This window comes from Nyctereutes procyonoides, unplaced genomic scaffold (assembly GCF_905146905.1).
Source record: "Nyctereutes procyonoides isolate TBG_1078 unplaced genomic scaffold, NYPRO_anot_genome, whole genome shotgun sequence".
Taxonomy (NCBI): Eukaryota; Metazoa; Chordata; class Mammalia; order Carnivora; family Canidae; genus Nyctereutes; species Nyctereutes procyonoides.
The window spans coordinates 7,947,329-7,960,116 of record NW_026575140.1 but is presented as its reverse complement, the minus strand read 5'-3'; the positions used below and the strand labels follow the sequence as shown (position 1 = coordinate 7,960,116).

Sequence of the window (12,788 nt, the reverse complement as noted above, 5' to 3'; positions counted from 1 at the left end):
TCTATGTAGTGGTATCTCCTTGTGGTCTTAATCTGCAATTCACATATGATTTTAAATTGGTGTATTTTATTGCCAGTCAATCCTACGGCACGTGGCCTGTGCCTAGCCAGGGCTTCAGATCGAGACACTGCTCCCCTGAAGTGCTAGGAGAACCCAGGATAGCATGAGGACTTTTCAGGACCAAGGCAGGCTCATATGAGCAGGCTCAGGCTCATATGCTCAGAGCTATGCTGGAAGTCCCATTTTGCTCAAAATGAATGGGTGTCTGCTATCCCACCATGCTGAGTTCCTCATCTGTGACAGGCTGGTTGGCTAGGTAATGACTTGGGCCAGGCTGTGACAACTGGTGCTGAGAATACCTCTAGCCACCCACAATGGCCCTTCCTAGGTGTAGGTGTACTTGTGGTACCAGGAAGGAGAGTAAAGGATGGGGCGGAGCTGCCTAGGCTAAAGGCCCTATGGTTGCCTCCAATGAGTGCCACTCCAGAACTGCCACAAAGAAGTACTACCCCATTTAATAAGGAGAGCTCCACAAGGGGAGTTGGGGTGTCTGCTTCTACACCCAAAATGGGCTCTCCAGTGACTCATGATCAGATCTTGTCACCCTGCCTACTACCCGGCTCCTGCTACCAAGAATCTCAAGGGAGGTTATCTGTGGTAGGGCCTCAGCCTTTGCCTTACCATCCAGAAAGGCCCAGACCTCTCTGGCCTTTCCTCTATTTTGCTATCTCTTCCACTGATCACAGCCCCAGCTACTACCCCCAGTGAAACACTTGCCTGTCCCTATCAGCCTGGCCCTCTGACCAGGGCTCCCATTGTTTGTCTATCCCTGCTGGTACAGATTCCAGAGAGAGGACCACTTCCTCAGGCCTTCTCAGTAGTTCTCTACTCCAGGCCCCTACTCAGTTACAGATAAGCTCACTGGGTCTTGCTCTCCTCTTACCCTCCTTCTCTGGATGCTTCCTACCTCAGCTACCTGCTCTACTTGAGACTGGTATAGAGATGGGAACAGATAAAGGCAAGGCCTGGTACAGCAGGAAAGGCTTCTGGCAGGAGTCAGAGGACTGAGCTGGGTCAGGGAGCAGGGAAGGTTTGGAAGAGGGAAGAAAATATGGTCAAAGAGCCAGGTGTAAGGGCACTGCTGCGATATAAGGGCATAAGGGGAGGGAGGGGGGAATGTCTGCTCACATCTGAAGGATCTGAGGTTTAACTTTGGAAGTGCTCAGGGACCATCAGAATGCCAGGGTCAGGGGCTCATCCAGCCCACTCATTTCCCCCACCATCCCCCAACCCAGCCATGTATGAGCTCTAGGTCACCTTTCCTCCCATGCTTGTGGGTTGGAGGCCTGGGAGCCAAGGGCTCCCATTTGTGGCCACTTGTTCCTCCCTTTCCATCAATCATGGAGCAAGCAGCCAGGGGCATCTTTTCTCCCTTGAGAAGGTAAGGCATAGAGGATACAGAGTATAGGTGACTCATGCCACTCTGGACTGTACACGCCACACCTGCAGCTCCCAGGTGGCACCAGGAGGCCTGGGGGAGGGTTTGCTGCACAAATACAGCACACAGATCACAGCCTCCCTCCTCTGGCCATGCCCTACCCAGATCTTCCGCATTCCTCCTCACTCACCTGAGGCAGTCACCCCGGGTAGGACTCCTGGCAGAGCTGTGGAGATTTACGGGGTGCCCTCTGCTTCAAAGTTCCCTAGTCATTGGCAGGAATTCATGCCCTGGGTCTAGGGATGCCCAGCTGTTCCATCTGGCCTGGGGCCAAACACCTCATTGCCAGGCCTCCTTCCCAGGATTTCTCAGGCTGGCACCACCACTTGGGGCTTGGCTCTGGTTTTTATCATCAAATCCAGGCCAGTGCCCTGGACTGAGAATAACAAAAACTGGGCTAACTTCTCTGTGTGTCAGGCACTGCCCCGCTCATTATAAACCTTATTTTCTAGTACTAGGCCTCTGCTGTCTCCTCCTCACCCTTTGGCTCCTCACCACCACTGTCTGTGCCTGAACCACTTTCCCCACTCCTGCTGCTGCTATTGTTGCAGTGGCCTGGCAGACTGGAGGGCCATTCACCAAGTAGGCATGACCAGGCAGGCTTTCTTCTTTTCTCAACGGACAAGGGCAGGAGGGCCCTGCTGGCAGTGCCACAGGGCAGGGAACAAGGCCAAGGCTGTTCCGAGTCAGTGACCACTGAGTGCCTCCTGTACAGTGGCCCAGAACACCAAGCACTGAGGTCCCTCAGGAGCCCTCAGAGCCCATGTGGACAAGCTTGGTCATTTCTGGCCAGGGCCTCAGCTGCTCCTCTACCCTCTCTGGGCCTCTGGCTCCTCTTACATCAAACAAAGGGTCGAGAGGAAGTCACTCAGTGCTTTCTCAGCTCTGAAACACTAAGACTGAAACTCCAGGTGACTCAAAAGACTTGTGAGCAGCCCCTAGGCCAGGAGCAAATGACCTCACACAATCATGTTCCTTGTGACCAAATCAAACCTCTGCAATTTGTCAAATTCTGTGGAATTTGGGCTTCCCGCAAAGGACTGGGCCCCAAACTTAGAACTTTAGCCCCTCCCTTTCTTTTTTTTTAAGATTTTATTTATTTATTCATTCATGAGGGACAGAGAAAGAGAGAGAGAGAGGCAGAGACAGAAGCGGGCTCCATGCAGGGTTCCTGATGTGGGACTCAATCCCGGGACTCTAGGACCACGCCCTGGGCCAAAGGCAGGTGCTAAACCGCTGAGCCACCCAGGGATCCCCTAGCCCTTCCCTCACTTTCGACACTTGGCATCAACTGCCAACAAGTTGCAGCCTGAGCAGAAGCAGGAGTGAACATCTTTGATCTACCTTTCCAAACCCAGTTCAGAGGGTCTATGCCCAGTGCCTTGACCCTCTTGGAGCCCAGACTGAAGACAACAGAACACAGACATAGATGCTGACTTGCAGCACCTGTGATCAGAGTCCAGATCGGCTCAGACAGGTGAAGTGATTCTTTCTTGTGGTCGCTTAGGAGAGGTGGCACAGGGGACTGGAATCCAGGACTCCAGGCTTTTCCCACATGTCACCAGCTCTCTTTCCTCCACATCACACAAATCCAGTGACCCCTGTCCCGAACCCCTCCATCCCCCTCCTCTACCCCTGCATACTATTTTGAGGGTGAACTCTGATTATGGTGAACACCATTCTGAGGCCCCTGCGGATGGAGCTTTTAGCAGGTCAGTAAAAATCACAAACGTACCAGAACAGTGCTATACTCACTGTGCTTAACCAGACAAAGCTCACATGATATCAACACTTAGTGATTACAGTTGAGACCCAATTCCTTCACAGGCATCAAGCTGAGACCTTTGACCTCCCTACCAGGCTCTAGCTTCTCTTCTCCTCTCCTCCTGCCCCTGAGGAGGAGGTCTTCATGAGAAATTGAGGCCTTTCCTTCTTAGAGGTTTAAAGCATTAGTCTTGGGGTATCCTCCGCTGCTTTAGGAATCCAGGGCAAGAAGGGACCACAGTGCCCTTGGTTCCCAGGTGACTAACTGAGCCTCTTGGAGTCAGTTTCTGCTGAGAGCTGTCACATGTGAGTCAGTGACATTCTGTTGAGCCAGGAGGACACCTGCAGTCCCCATGTTGACCTCAGTGAAGGATGGCAATTTAGGCAGGTGATGGAAGTATGGGTTCAGAGATGCACACCTTGGCTCACTCCTGAGCCACACAGCCATCCTTCTATCCCTCCAAACATCCCTCTGTGTATTTATTATTTATGCCATCAGTGGTTGGTGGGAACTAGGAGATGTCACTAGCGCCATGAAAGAAGAGAGCTAGCAGCCGTGGTGCAGTGCTGAGTCTTCTCTTTCTCAACTACACATCTGTCCCAGGTCCCTTGTCCTCCCACTGCTGCTGGCTAGTCAGATCTTCCCTTGCCTATTTCTAATGACCTCCCTGCCTGCTTGACTTCCATGCCCACAGCCTGTCCACACTTGAGCCTATCCTCTACACTGGCTGCCAGGGCCCCTATCTAAATCACAAGCCTGATCTAATCACCATTTTGTGCCCCTTCCATAAAATCCATCCAAAGACCTGGCAGAGACTGGAGGATTTCACAACCTGACCCCAATTAGCCTGAGTCATCTCTGGTTCCAAAGATACACTAATGAATATGAAAGAATAAATAGCATACTCAAAACTCTGGTGGGGCTCACACCCTACAGATCTCAGCATCCAGAAAGGCCAGGCCCCAGCAGTGGCCAGAAAGACATGGCCATTGGTCTTGCCTTCTAGTCCTAGATGCTGCTCCACAGCTCCCACTTCTGGGGAATGTACTTAGATTAGCAACTTTCACCTGAGATGTCCCCAGGGCTCTGGAACCCTCAGTTTTACAGTTCCTTCTATCTATCTGGGATGCCACCTCTCTGGAACAGGCTCTAAACCAGAGACCACAGCCATTCCCACAACTGGTTGGGGCCCCCCCCAGATGCTGAAATCATTTATTTATACAAAAATTCATTTCTGTGGAATTTGGGCTTTAATCTGTGGGACTGTGGCCTTGTTAGGTCTAAAGGGATTTTCACGAGTTCTGAGCTAGAGATGCCCTTAGTTCATATCCTTCGGTGCTACTCAATTCCTGGAGCTCCTGAGGCAGTATCGATGACAAACAAGCCTCTCAAAGTGATGCCAAGCTTCTGACATCATCTTTGGGAAAGATTTCCAGGATCACCTCCTTCCCTTTCCTGGTCCCAAGAAGTCCATGTCTCAGGGCTTCAGTTGTAGTAACTAGCTGGGCAAATCCAAACAGAGACTCAGTTCTGAAGGTTCATCTACAGTTTGTAGCCAGTCAGAAAAAGGTATGTATGGAAATGTAAAACGCAATAGGATTATAAAATGAAGCAGACACTTGGCAAGTCTAGCAATTTCTTTAAAAGTTAAACATACATCTGTCATATGACATGACCATTTTATTCCTAGATACTTACCCAAGAGAAATAAAAGCACATATCCACACAAACACTTGCATACAAATACCCATGGCAGCTTAATTTGTAGTAGGCCAAAACTGGAAACAACCCAAACGGCCCTCAATAGCTGAAGAGGCAGACAAATTGTCTATCCATACAAGAGAATAATACTTAGCAATGAAAAGGAATTAACTGTTAATATATACAACAACATGGATGAATCTCAAAACAAGTATGCTGAGTGATAAAATATAAATAAATATAAAAATATTCCATACTGAATGAGTTCATTTATGAAAAATTCAGATAATGCAAAACTAATCTATAGTGACAGAGCAGCAGATGGGTGGTTGCCTACAGATAGTGGGGGTGGGAGGGACAGATGATAAAGGGACACAAGGAAACTTTTGAGAGTGGTGTATATTCATTATCTGGATTATGGTGGTGGTATCACAGGTGTATACGTATGTTAAAACTCACCATATTGTACACTTTAGGTACATTCAGTTTATATATATTATATATAACTTAATAAATACTATATACAACTTAGTAAAATTTATATATATATATTAATGATAACTTAATAAAGCTATTTTTAAAAAAAAGAGGAAGAAGAAGGAAAGAAAGAACAGAGTGCCCTCATACTCTCACTGCAGTCTTCTGTTGCCTTCAGGCTACAATGAGCACCCAACTTGGTCCATGAGGCCTTTCCAGCAGCCTGGTCACCCTCTCCTGCCTCATCTCTCACATCTCTCCTGGGGGGTAATCAATCAGCTGTGGCTCCCTGAATGTGCCACGCTATTTTACACTTGTGCATGCTGTCCCCTCCACCAGTAGGTCCATCTCCTGCCTCAACCACCCAGAGAATTCCTACTGTATCAAGGCCATGCTCAGAACTGCCCTCTCCACAGAAGCCGTCCCAACACTAGCAGGTCACTATGAACAGCTCTCTTCTCTATGCTCCACAGCCAAGTGCCCAATTTGCTGTTAGGATCTGTTTGTCTGGGCAGACTGGGGGGCTCCTTGAGGCTAGGGACAGTGTCACATCCATCCCTGTCTTGTCTGTGTCAGGCCCATGGGCATCCATGAAGCTTTATTCAGTGAATTCAATATGCCCAAGAAGATGGGGTGGATTAGCATGGGGTGGGGTATGAGAGATCCAGAACAGGATCTGAGAGTTGGGAAGAGTCAGGAAGGGCAGAAGGCATAGCCTTCAAGGAGAGGCAGGTTGCTCCCCTGAGAAGAGAAGAAACTGCACTGATCAGGATTCAGCTAGAGCCTTAGCTAGGTAGGGTTCGGTAAAGTAGGCTCCCTGCTTCCCCATGTGAGGAGCTTTGGCACAGGGATGGGGTTGGGGACTGAGGCCTCTGCTCCAATACTCATCTGTTTGTCTCCATTCTCCTCATCTGCTGAAAAATGGCTTCAGAGACTATACCTACAGTCAGCAGCTTGGATAGTGGAATGGACAGCAGACCCCTCAGTGATTCCTGAACACAGTGAGAAAGAACTATTGCAAAGGGAACCCTCTGAGCTCATGATGCCTTGGGTAACTGCCCAGCCGTCCAGGCCTACCCCTCTTCCATGGCTTCAGGGGTCCTAAGTAGGCCTCTGGCTGGATGACTGTATAAGGGTGACCCTTTCTCCACCTAGCCTTGTAGCCTTGGTGTTCCCATTCAGCTGTAGCCTAAGAATGAACTGGTCTTTATATTGGGAGCTGGGCCACACAGATGGAAAAGAGCTCCCACTTTTCCTGGTTAATCAGGGAACAGTGCCAAGGCTAAGGCCACCAAGGGAGATCATTCTTCAGGGATCAAACCTGGGAGGATAAATAACCAGAAATGATGCCCCCACAAGCTTCTAGGTTGGTAACTAGAGACACATGTGTGTGCCAGGGGCTGAAAGCACACTGGGGAGGAAGGACAGCCAAGAGCCAGAGGCACTGCCCAGAGGGTAACAAGCCTGGGCCCAAGGCAGAAATGCATCATTTGTTCAATGACCATCAAACTATTTTCTGATGCCACAGGCAGGTGATCATAAATGAAACACTTCTTTCAAAAATGCAAGTGATACCACTGGGGCTGATCCCATTATTTACTCTTGAGCTGAACTAGCCATGAGCCCATTGGTCTTGGATTTCATCCAAGCTGGTTTAGTAACAGGTTTCCCACCAAAGGGCTTACGCAAGATCAGCCTCTCCTAGAAGGTATCCCATGGCACTTCCCTTGGAGATGGGCCTTCTAATGTCACATCACTTGAAAGTTTCTCAAGGTGGCATCCCAAAGAAAGATCCTACAAACTCATTCTTAGGCCCACATACTTTAGAGGTGGTGCCAAGGTCAGACATACAGCTCAGGGTCGCTTGGTGCCAGGGCAGGTGTATGGCAGAGGAACTCTGGCTGTGCTTTACTTGGCCCAGACCAGCCACTGGAGGCCCAAGGGAAGCAGAGCTGGGTGCAGACTGGAGCATGTGGACAGTTTTTGAAATCATGAATCCTATTTAGAGCCCTGGTTCTTCCGGGGTTCCCTATGCAAATGCCAAAGGAATTAGTTATCCAACTGAGTTCCCCATAGGCTACGAAGCTGCAGCTCCCAAACAGGTTACACTCCTGGCATACCTTACAAAGTGTTCTGTCTGAGACGCCTGGTGGCTCAGTGGTTGAGTGTCTGCCTTCAGCTCAGGGCGTAATTCTGGGGTCCTAGGATCGAGACCCATATCAGGCTCCCTGCAGGGAGCCTGCTTCTCCCTCTGCCTATGTCTTTGCCTCTCTCTGTATGTCTCTCATGAATAAATAAATAAAATCTTAAAACAACAACAAAGTATCCTGTTCCCCCACCAGCAGGGCAGTGCCACCATATTCCTCTTCCCCCAACCCTTCCCAGACTGCTATGTACCCTATGCGAAGTGCCTACCCCCAGCAGAGCCCCTATGCACAAGGCAAGTACGACACACACCAGTATGCCCCGCCTAGTCACACCATCCACCATATCACAGTGTTGCAGCCCAACCGCATGCTGGCGATGGTATACCCTGCTCTCATCCCTCCACTTAGAGGCAATGGCATCACCATGAGCATGGTATCTGGGACCACTATGGCCATGTCAACAGGTATCCTGTTGACCATCCACTCCCCAACTCCTGTTGCCCCCCCACCCAGTCACTGTGCGTACATATTGGAGCCCTGGGAATGCCCATCTATAGCTATGTCCCCTCTCAGTTGTGATCACTCTGCAAATGTTTGAGGATGGAGATGTGCAGTCACATCATGGAGGTTCCACAGCTGTTGCTTCACACCTTGCACCTCCAGCCCAGACCTTCTTAATGCTCTTGACATTTGGTTAAAAAATACTATGATGGCCTGGTCCAGCAGGTCCCAGCACCATTAACTAACTCTGTGGGTTAGTCTTAAATCAAATCCTGTTTTGTGGGCTGCCTGGCAATTTTTTAGCTGATAAAAAGGGAGTATTAATCTAAAAAAAAAAAAAAAAGCCCACACACTCTAGCTTAGAAAAGTTACGAAGACTCTCGGCACCTCAGTATCTTCCATTGCAAAGGGTCTGTAATTCACTTCCTGTCTTTCATTTCACAAATATTTCTAGGGTACCTGCTGCATGTGGGGCCCTGTACTAGATATCTCAAGGAAGAGAAATGAAATACTTACCAGATGGAGGCTCGAAGTCAGCTTTCAGACACTCACTGACCCTCAAAGCTTGAAAGCCAGGTCCAGTGAGGGTGCTTGGGGATGTGGAAAGTGAGGGGAGGGTAAAGGTCTCACAGCACAGATGCCGCACAACACAATTCAGAGTGCTCTATGAACTGATCAAAGAATGTTCCAAAACAGGTGTACCGGGAGCAAAGTGGGAACAGCACATGGTTCATGTCATTCTCATTCACATCTCACTCTCCAGCAGAATTAGATGATCTGGTCTTTCTACTGGGAGTATTAAGGGTCAGGGAAGGCTTTGTGGGCAGGGGCTGCTTGAACAGTCTCTGAGTAATAAACAAGTTTGCCAGGCAGATAAAGGGCATAAGGACAGCCCAGGCCAAGAAAACATGAGCAAATCTCAGAGAAATATCTTATGATGAGATAAGAAGTGGCTTAAAAGAAGTACAAACTTTGCTATTCAAAGAATTCCAGAGAAATTCCCAGATTAAAAAAAAATGCAGTGATGCTTGCCTTTTGATATAAGAATGTGTGCCTGTTTGGCCCTGGTCTAATTCTCTTCCTTCTGCCTCTGCAGGGAATTTCTTGGAGATAGCTCATGCTAAAAGCCCTTAGAAATGTATTTCTCCAAAGACACACCAAATCCCCACTGGATAATTAGGATGTAGCCTAATCTTTGGAGGATGGTTGTTTTCTCTAAAGGTATAAACTGTGGCAGCCCAGGGACTGACTAGGGCTCCTTAATTGATACATTTTATCTGCATTTGAATCTCATTTTCCATTTTGTAAGGGCCTGCACCTTTTCTTTTTAGCTGTTTGAGCTTATTTAAAGGGCTATTTTATACACATATATGGGCAGAATGGCAAAAAGTACATTTGATAAGGGTGTGGTTGCATTCTATAATGTAGTCTATAATGATTTAGGGTCACAGAACTTTTCTTTCTTCCAGACCGGGGCTGCTCCATAGCCAATGCAATGATTTCCAACCTGGTGTCCACCCTACCTAATTGAAATGTAGAAAGGTATCTCTGGGCAGGGACTATGTAATGCACACTGTCAGAGTGAATGTGTCCAGCCTGCTGGGCCTGACCTTACCTCCCAGGGAATTGGTATAAGGGCCATAAGGATAGGAATGACTGAGTTAAGCTCAGGAAAGGACAGGGGATTCCCTAACCAACACCAAAAGGGCTAAGGGGACAGGATACTGCAGTGTCCTCTGAGTTTTGGGAATTCTTATTAAAGAGAAAATGTTATCCACAGAAAACAGTGCCAATGACCTTGGAAACACATTAAAACTCTCTGGTGTAAGGGAGAGCTACTGTAACCTGGACTGGCTGGGCTGGCCAGGTGGGGGGACTGTAATGGAATAGGGAAGAAAGGTCAGAATTAACTTTAGGAAGAGCCTGTATAGCCCCCAGGGGAATCCCTTATTCCAGCTTCCCAGGGTAGATATGGACACTCCTGGCACCTTGCCCCCAGGAAACCAGTTCCTCTGGGAATGGACACTCACCAGTGGCCTCCTAGACCCAGGGGGGGAGTTTTTCTCAGAGGTTCAGCTTGTAAACCAAGTCACCCCAAACAACTGTAGTCTAATACCCTCACAGGCCTGGTGGTGGCACTTTGGGAGATACTACTGAGGTCGCAGTCCAGACTCCCCAAGAGAATTCATGATCCCCAGCACTGGAGCTGGTGGTCAGTGCCTCTCCTGGGAAGGGAAGTGACCTATTCAAAGTCAAATAGCATAAGAAGATCTGCCAATTTCTGTTTGGGGGAATACAGTTGCTGAAAACAACCAAAAATCCTGGATGAAACATGAAAAATGCCTTCCTGAGAACCCTGATGAACTGGCAAGGCAGAAAGGAATAAGGTCAAAATGGAAGGAGAGGCAAAAATCTAGAGAAGGAAAGAATACCAGAGTTCTTCTGGTTCTCTAGGCGTCTGCTGATACAGGCACATATGAACCTCCATTTCAATGGCCTTGAGCGGCAATGTGGACAAATGTCAAAACTCAGGACCTGTCCCAGGTGGGGAATCTACCAGAAGATCTTCCCAGATTAAGCTGGCACCCTAAAAGGCCTTCTATCCAGGGAATGCAAAAGAAGGGGGTGGGGCTGTCTTGAAGTTAGGCCACAAGCTGATCTTCATGCAGAGGAGCAAGCCAAATTCACATCATTGGGGTGCTTCAAGACACCTCAAATCATGGACTTAGTTCAAAGTACTTCTGCACTGCTAATATACTGAGACACCTGGCCGAAGGATGTATAAATCTTCTCTGGGGGAAGGCATCTTCATCCCAGGCCTCAACAAATACCCATTACCAAATTCTCCAGGATACTGAGTGGTACAACCCAGAAATAACCAATCACACAAGGAAACAACAAACAAGAACCAGAAGAGACAACAAACAGCAAGCATGACCCTACACCTTCAGATGATGGAATTACCAAGCACAGATTATAAAGCAACCCTACTTAATATGTTTAATGAAATAGAAGACGAGCTTGGAAATATCTGCAAAAAAAAAAAAAGAAAAAAGGAAACTATAAAGAACGACCTAACAGATCTGAGAAAGAAGCAAACAGAACTCCCAGAAATGAAAAATAGCATGATTGGAATTTTAAAACGCAGTGCAAGATTAGACTTAACTAAAGGGACCATTTGCAAACTGACAGATGGATTAAAAGAAGGCAAGAGGAATGAGCAGAGGGAGACCAAAAGATGGAAAATATGGAATCCACGTACTGCATACTGCAAAATTCATCCTTTTAAAGTGTCCAATTTAGTAGGTTTTAGCGTATTAACAGACTTGTGCAACCATCAGCACTACCTAATTTAAGAACATTTTCACTACCTCAAAAAGAAACTCCATACCCATTAGTAGTCACTCCCTGCTCTCTCTACTTTCACTATGGATCTGACTATTCTGGATGTTTCATATAAATGAAGTCAAACAATATGTGGCCTTTGTATCTGGTTTCTTTCATTTGGCATAAAAGTTTTCAGAGTTGATCCATGTTACAACATGTGTCAGTACATCACTCTTACAATGGCTGGGTAATATTGCATTGTGTGGACACGACACTACTACTTTTATTTGTCCATACATCTCTTGATGGGCATTTGGGTCATTGCCACCTTTTTGCCTACTTAGAAGCATGCTGCTATAAACATATGTATTTTTAAAAAGATAGAAAATATAGAGGAAGAGTTCAGAGACATGGAGAAGAGTGGCCTATGATTAGTGGGAGTTCTAGGAAGAGAAAAGAAAATGGAGACAGGGAATTCTTGAAGAAATACTGGTGAGAATTTTCCAGAATTGATAAGAGATGCCAATCACAGACGTTAAGAATCTCAAGGAATTTCAAGCAGGATTTTATTTATTTTTTTAAAGATTTATTTATTTATTTGAGAGAGAGCGAGAAGGAGTGTGGGGAAGTGGGGGACAGAAGGAGAGGGAGAGAGATTCTTAAGCAGACTGACTCCTCACTGAGCACAGAGCCCGATGTGGGGCTGGATCCCAGGACCCTGAGATCATGGCCAGAGTTGAAACTAAGAGCCCAACGCTTAACCAGCTGCACCACCCAGGCTCTCCTCAACAAGATTTTAAAAAGGAAGAAGATAATAAAGAAACATATGCTGAAACACATAGAGTAAATGGCAGAGACAGGGACACAGAGGAAGAGAGAGCAAGAGAAAAGCAAAGAAAAAGTAGTATATCTTCCACTAACAGCTGATTTAGTAATGGCAACAGTTAGAAGCTGGGGGTGGAAGGGACCTGACAACTCAGAATTCTTCATCCAGTGAAAACATCTTCCATGAGGGAGCACAAAGCAAACATATTTTCAGACAAACAAAAACTGAGAGAATATGCAATGGGGGAATTCTCATTAAAGAATATTGTAAAGAAGGTATGTTGTGCAGAGAGAAAATGATCCCAGATGGAAGATCTAAGATATAAGAGCATATGAAGAGTCAAAAAAAGTGGTAAATATGTACATAAAGCCAAACAAACGTTGGCTTTACTATAATAATAATGATGATAAGGTCTTGGGAGGTTATAGCAAAACAAAGCAGAATTAAAGCACAAAACAATAATGGGGGGGATAGAGTTAGGATGTTTTAAGATTCTGCACTACCAAAGAGGAAGGTAAGGTAACTAACTTTAGACCTTGATAAGTA

General features: G+C 47.0%; 1 pseudogene; it reads left to right on the top strand.

Moving 5' to 3' along the window:
• Positions 1-7,432: 7,432 nt before the first annotated feature.
• Positions 7,433-8,167, top strand: LOC129496661 (myelin-associated neurite-outgrowth inhibitor-like; annotated as a pseudogene).
• The last annotated feature ends 4,621 nt before the right edge of the window (positions 8,168-12,788 follow it).